The following is a 6,855-nucleotide window of genomic DNA, read 5'->3' as shown; positions in this document are numbered from 1 at the left end:
ATGAAAATATTGCAATTTTTACATGGTTTTAGTCTAAACTTAGCTTCCTAAAATTAACATTCTATCTTGAGCAACCTCATAACAGAAAGTAAAACACAGTCTCAGTCTGTCTGTACAGTGTTTCCTACAGGGAGGATGAACTATAGCCAAATTCTCTGCCCCATTTTGTTAGATAATGTTACATGTTAAGTTTCTTTTTCTTATTTTCAACCTTTATGCTTCCTAAGAATAAATGAGATAGTTGTGCCCAATTTCAGTTGCTAATTTAAAAGTTAGATTTTTCTCTTAAAGTCACTTACAGAGCCACTGCAGTACATTGAGCTCCACAGAGACATCTCTGGAGCAAGTGAGAGGCAGACGGGCTCTGGGCGATTCTGTGCCTCACTGAGGGAGAAAACTAAAGATGGGCAAATGAGAGCCTAAGAAACTGTCATCATGTGCATTCTTCGTGCAAACTTGCTGGGAGGAGCACAAGAAGAAGCACCCCGATGCCTCAGTCAGCTTCTCAGAGTTTTCTAAGAATTGCTCACAGAGGTGAAAGACCATGTCTGCCAAAGAGAAAGGGAAATTTGAAGACATGGCAAAGGCAGACAAGGCTCATTATGAAAGAGAAATGAAAACTTATATTCCTCCTAAAGGGGAGGCAAAAAAGTTCAAGGATCCCAGTGCACCCAAGAGGCCTCCTTCAGCTTTCTGCTTGTTGTGGTCTGAGTATCACCCCAAATCAAAGGAGAACATCATGGCTTGTCCATGGTGACGTTGCAAAGAAGCTGGGAGAGAAGTGGAACAGCTCCGCTGCAGGTAACAAGCATCCTTGTGCAAAGAAGGCAGGCAAGCTGAAAAGTAACAGTAGGAAAAGGATATTGCTGCTGACTGGACTAAAAGAAAACCTGACGCAGAGAAAAAGGGAGTTAACAAGGCTGAAAAGAGGAAGAAAAAGAAGGAAGAGGAGGAAGATGAGGATGGGGAAGAGGATGAAGATGAAGAAGATGATGAGGATGAACAAGTTGGTTCTAGTGCAGGTTTTTCTTATCTATAAAGCATTTAATCCCTTTGAACAAAACTCATTCCTTTTAAAGAAAAAAATTGAAATGTAAGGCTGTGTAAGATTTGCTTTTAAACTGTACAGTGCCCTTTTTTGTACAGTTACACAGTACCAAATGTGTATTTAGATAGCCCTGTCCTGGTGGTATTTTCAATAGCCACTAACCTTGCCTGCTACAGAATGGGGGTTGCAAACTGGCACAGAAATTTAAAGCAGGTTCTTGTTGGTGTGCAGCACAAATTAGTTATATATGGAGAAGGTAATTTTTTTCATCTTTAGTTGTCTCTGATGAAGCTTATATGAAATAATTGTTCTGTTAACTGAATGCCACTCTGTAGTTGCAAAAACAAAAAAGGTTGCAGCTGTTTTGCTGACATTCTGAATGCTTCTAAGTAAATACAACTTTTTTATTAGTTAAAAAAAGTCAATTACAAATTAATTTTGGAGTTTTCTTTCTCTTTTGTTTCAAGGTTTATACTCCTTTTCCATGATCAGAGAGCCTGGTAATTGAATTCCAGGGATAGATTGCATTTTCCTGAAAGGTAAAGTGAAGAGCTCAGATGTATGGGTCAACTGTAGAGTCTCATGGCTCTCTCCTGTTTTACTTTGTTATCTTTCTTAGCCAGCTAGCTTTAATGTCAGGTTTACCTTATGAATGGGAGTAGCGGGGTGAAGAGACAAGGTCAGTGCTTGGGTCCCAAATATATTCCTATTATTAATGCTCCATTTGTTTTGGTGAATATTCTATACCCTATCATTGCATACTTGTATTTATGTCCAAGACTAACAGAATGTAATAGCAAAATTCCTGCATTTTCTACTAGGGGAAACCATGAAAATCAAGGGAAATCCATGCTGATTAAAACTCAGACCTATAAATGAAATGACCCTGAAGGCCTAAGCTGACTATGGCAAATACTTGGAAGTTCCTTGATGAAAGATTTCTTAGTGAAAATTCCTTAGAACCCAACCCTGCTGAAGTGTTTCTTTTTTATTCCTCATAGAATGCCCAATTATATAACAAAACACATGCTCAATCAAGATTAATGTCTGTTGAAAGGAAACCAGAATGAAATGTTATAATTTAGTTTTCTGGAGCATTAAAACTTTAAGAAAATTATTTTGGACTTTGGGGCACATTGAATTGTGAAAATTGTCAAAAATCAGTAACCCTATGTATACTGAAAAATATTTTTGAAACAGAAATGTGCATTTTTTTTCTGTTGGACTTTGATTATTGGAAAGAGACTTAATGACTTGTATTATGACATTTCTTAAATAGTCTTAGAATAAGCTAGGGTAAAAGTACCAAATAAATAAAAATTCTGAGGTTAATAAAACAATTTCTGAGGACACTAGCTATCTTAATATGGTCACAACTACCTACTAGATCTTACCCAGATGAAATTCATTATCTGGAGAGTCAACATCTTGGCAAAGTCTTCCTCACTAATTAAAATAATAGCAAAGGAAGAGCATCTGCAATTACTCTGTTTAGGATAAAATTACAAGGGTTATAAATCTCCAAGCTTCAGGGCATAAACTGATCACCAGCTGGGGTGAGAAAGAAATGTCTACCTATTGTGTAGTTTTGCAAAATTAGGTACATTATATATTTTTCTCCCTCAGAAACATCTGGCACAGATTACTACTTGGGAGGCTATTGGTCTGCATGCAAGGAATACTGCTTGAGTAAGTTATAGAAATTGTGTGGATATATACATATATATGTCAGGGTCTTGCCAATGCATTGCTTTATCTTAATACAATTGGTTCAGATTTTTCCAGGCTAGTAATCAAAGACCATTGTAGATGCAAGAACACTAGAAATTCACTAAGTTCAAGTTTTGGTGTTAGTCCCTTTACCGTAAAACAGGGCCAATATTATTACAGACAATATTGGATTGTTTCCACTTTCTAATTTTGGAATGCTTACATACTTTGAACTATCATGGGAGACTAATAGAAAAATGGGCATAGCAAATAATGTTCTAAGATAACTCCAATCTTAACCTTGCATTTGATGCCCAAATGAAGGGACCACTTTACTTTCAGGCCAAATAAATATAATCCTACATGAGGAAAGGTCTTAAGGACCTTGCTCACGCTTGCTCAGTGGGTGAGGAGAAAGAAAAGGGAGGAAGAAGCTAGACATTTGAGAGCATCAGAAGCACTGGATTCAGCTTCTGGGGATGCTGCCCAGGTCACCACATTTTAGTCCAAGAATATGGGGTGAAGAAGCTTGGGAGCTGTAGGAAAGAAAGCCTAGTTTCCTCACTTGAGGAGAACACTACAATCAAAACTGGACATTATGAATTTTGAAATGTTTAATAACTATGTAATAGTTATTAATTAGTTGGTAAATAATGGTTAATAGCTCAAACACACTGATCTCTCCCTAAGTTATAAGGGCTTCAGAAAAAATCCAAAGCAGAATATAAAGCAAATAGCTCTTTTTCATGTTCAACTATGTTCTATTCAACTTCTGAATCACAAACTTGCAATGGAAGATGGCTATTGTTTGTTTAAATTCAACTTAAATGCTTTTAGAGTATTATTTTTCCAATTTACCTCAGCCCTTCTTACTTATTATTGACTTAGTCCTAGCCTTCTTGTACATGGAAATTGTATACAAGGCCCATAAAAGCACTAATGTTTACAAATATTAGCAAAAGAAAATCATTTAATATAATTTTTATCATTTTAAACAAGTTGCTTCATTGAAATACACTATAACCAGAATTTGTTTAGAAGCTTTAAGAGAATCCTATGAAAGAGTAAATTTTCAACCTCTTTTTTCCTTTTTCACCCTGAGAATCAACAGCAATACCAAGTTTCAAATCACCCATTGTTCAAATTCTGAACATTAGACAGTTCTGTAAAAAATCTTCAGACTTTGAATTCTTCTTCAACCACACAGTCTGCAATGAAATACCATCTGAAAATTTAATGACCACCAGACAGAGCTTGTACTGTTCTCTCTGTCCCTATCCCTATGAGATGACATTTGTGTCTTTGGCTTTTATCCCCCCTACATCAACACACTCCATTGCTAATGGTCAGTTCATTTGGACCCCTGACAAGTTCCTGTGCACTTTGTGCATGTTCAAGGTATCAATAGTTCTGAGTCAGTTCTGGCATATTTTCATTCCTCTGAAAGGAATCTGCAAAGAGCTATTTTTCAGAATAAGGTATGTTCCAAGTAGTCACAGTATAAATGATGACTGTATTACAAATTAGATGAACTTTAGTATACTTAGTAAAGTTGTTTTGACTAAATTAATGTCAAATTAAAAATTTTAAAATGAAAAATATTACCACTTATATTTCCTAATATTTTCTGATAGTTATTCTTGGAGAAATTGTCAAATTCAGATTAGTCATTACTATGATCATCAGAATATTTGAATCATTACCTTAGTATCTGCCACACAAATTCCCAAGTCAGTCATATCTGCAGAGCTGAGCTGCTACAGAAGTGGCTTTACCGTCCTAAACCTCAAGTTCTCTCTAAAGGCTGCTGGGAAATTTGGAAGATTCAGATCATAACTGTCATGGCCCAACTTATTCCAACATAATGTTGTCAAGAACATCTGTCTTGAGGGAGAAATCACGGTTCCAAAGACTATTTGAAAAGTCTATGGTAGGGCTGAACTAAATTCAACTTGTAGAAGTGAAAGTGTATCTAGCTCAGACAGTGGGCACTGTATTAGTTTTGTATGGTTACATAAAAAAAATTCACCACAAATGTAGGAGTTTAAAACAACACCTATTTATTACCTCACAGTTCTGTAGGTTAGAAGTACAGGCATAACCCAGCATGATTCTCTGTTCAGTGTTTGGCATATAAGGTGAGTTCTTATCTGGTTGTGGTTTTGTGCCTGGTGAGGTGACCCAAACCTTTATTCCAGAAGAGTGATGGCCATTCAATCCTAATGTAATAGGTTGTTTTCCATTGACTTTCATCATAGGGCATGGAGGATCTCCTGTGCTACAGACATATTAGTCTTTATCACCATTGTGCAATCATGGTCCTATTATTTCCCCTCAGCACAGTGACCCATGTCTGACATCCATGGACTCATTGAATGCCTTACCCACTGTCAAGGTATTCTTTACAGCATTTTTTTTCTGACCAATGAACTCATGTCAAAGCAAATAAAAATGCAATAATGGGCCAATGCTCATGAAATTCATGAATCTATCGTGGTCCCTATCTCCTCAATCATTCTACCAAAGGCCATTTGGTAGAATGATGGAATGGCCCTTTGAAGGTTGACACAATGGCACCATCTAGGTGACAATGCCTTGCAGAGGTGGGAAATATCTTTTAGAATGTGGTATCTACTCCAAATCAGCATATAGTGACATTTCTCTCCAGTTAGTATTCACGGGTACATGATTCAAGGGGTAAAAATGAAAGAGGTTCCACTCATTATTACCCCTTGCGATCTACTGGCAAGAGTTTTTCTTCCTGCCCCAAAAGTTTAGGATCTGCTGATCTAGGAGTCTTACATCCAAAGGAGAGGATCTTTCACCAGTGGGTATAATGATGGTCCCATTGAACTTGAAGTTGAGATTTATACCAGGCCATTTTGGGTTCTTTATGTCTCTAAATCAATAAGCAAAAATTGAGCTACACTCTCTGGGTTATTTATTCTAACTGAAAAAGGGAAATTATATCATTAAGGTAAAATAAGAGTATGAGAAATATGTCTGGAATACAGGCAATTCTGTAGACATCTTATATTATCTTCTTGTTCTATGTTTAAACTCAAAGAAAACTTACAAAACTCAACCCAACACAGGCAGACTGTTAATGGCTTATACCCTTTTGGAATGACAGCTTGGGCTGGCCCAGGCAAAGAATAATGACAAACTGAGATGCTTTCTGAAGGTGAAAGAAATATAAAATGGCTACTGGAAAAGGATAGCTATAAATACCATCTACAACCACGTTATCAGTTGCACAATTTTACTAATTATAGGGGATCTCTTCCTCATTTTAACATAAATATGTTAATTTGTACAATAATCAGATATTCTTAGTTTCTTCCTTTTCTTGTCCCCTAGTCATTTATATGATACCTTTATTATCTTAGTATTTACATTATAGGATATCAAAGGAGAAAGTAAACATCAGCCAAGAACTTTGCATCCTCTTCTGGAGAGAAGGCTAGCTTCTTTTAGTTGTGTGTTGGATAGTTGTATCATGTTGGGTAGAAATATGGCTTTATTTTTGCCTTTATGTGGAGGTTAGGTACAATTTAAAGAGATAAGTATGGTTGCCACATTGACAAGAGGTGGATTATGATGATATTTTGAACTATAAACTTTGCTAGGCTTCATTCTACAGTTATTTAATCAAACACTGATTTAGGTATTGTTGTGAAGGGATTTTGAGAATGTGACTAATCCACTAATTAATTCACTTTCAGTAAGGCAAATCATCCTAGGTAATCTGGATGAGTCTAATTTAATCAGATTTTTGGAAGGACTTGAAAACGAGGTGGAGGCTTTCCAGAGATGGGGGAAGCTTCATAGAAAAATTAGAGAGATAAGAGAACTTCCACCTGTGTCCAACAGCTTCCACTATGCTCCTGAGTTCCAGTCTGCCCACAATCTTTCCTTCTTTATGGCCTGTCCTATGAATTTCACATTTACTTAACTAATTCTTATAGTCGTATCAGCTAATTCTTTGTAATAAATGAATACTTACTCATATAGGCAGATAGATAATAGAGAACAGACAGATGTAAACACAGACAGACATAGACATAGACATGGACAGATACCATTACTAGTTCTGA

The 6,855-nt window shown here is 36.4% G+C and overlaps 1 pseudogene; it reads left to right on the top strand.

Moving 5' to 3' along the window:
• Window positions 1–403: 403 nt before the first annotated feature.
• Window positions 404–1,285, top strand: LOC141422340 (high mobility group protein B1 pseudogene; annotated as a pseudogene).
• Window positions 1,286–6,855: the final 5,570 nt, after the last annotated feature.

Source organism: Castor canadensis, chromosome 4 (genome assembly GCF_047511655.1).
Source record: "Castor canadensis chromosome 4, mCasCan1.hap1v2, whole genome shotgun sequence".
Classification (NCBI taxonomy): domain Eukaryota; kingdom Metazoa; phylum Chordata; class Mammalia; order Rodentia; family Castoridae; genus Castor; species Castor canadensis.
Note: the sequence above shows the minus strand (reverse complement) of the source record. Positions and strands in the feature narration are given on the sequence as shown.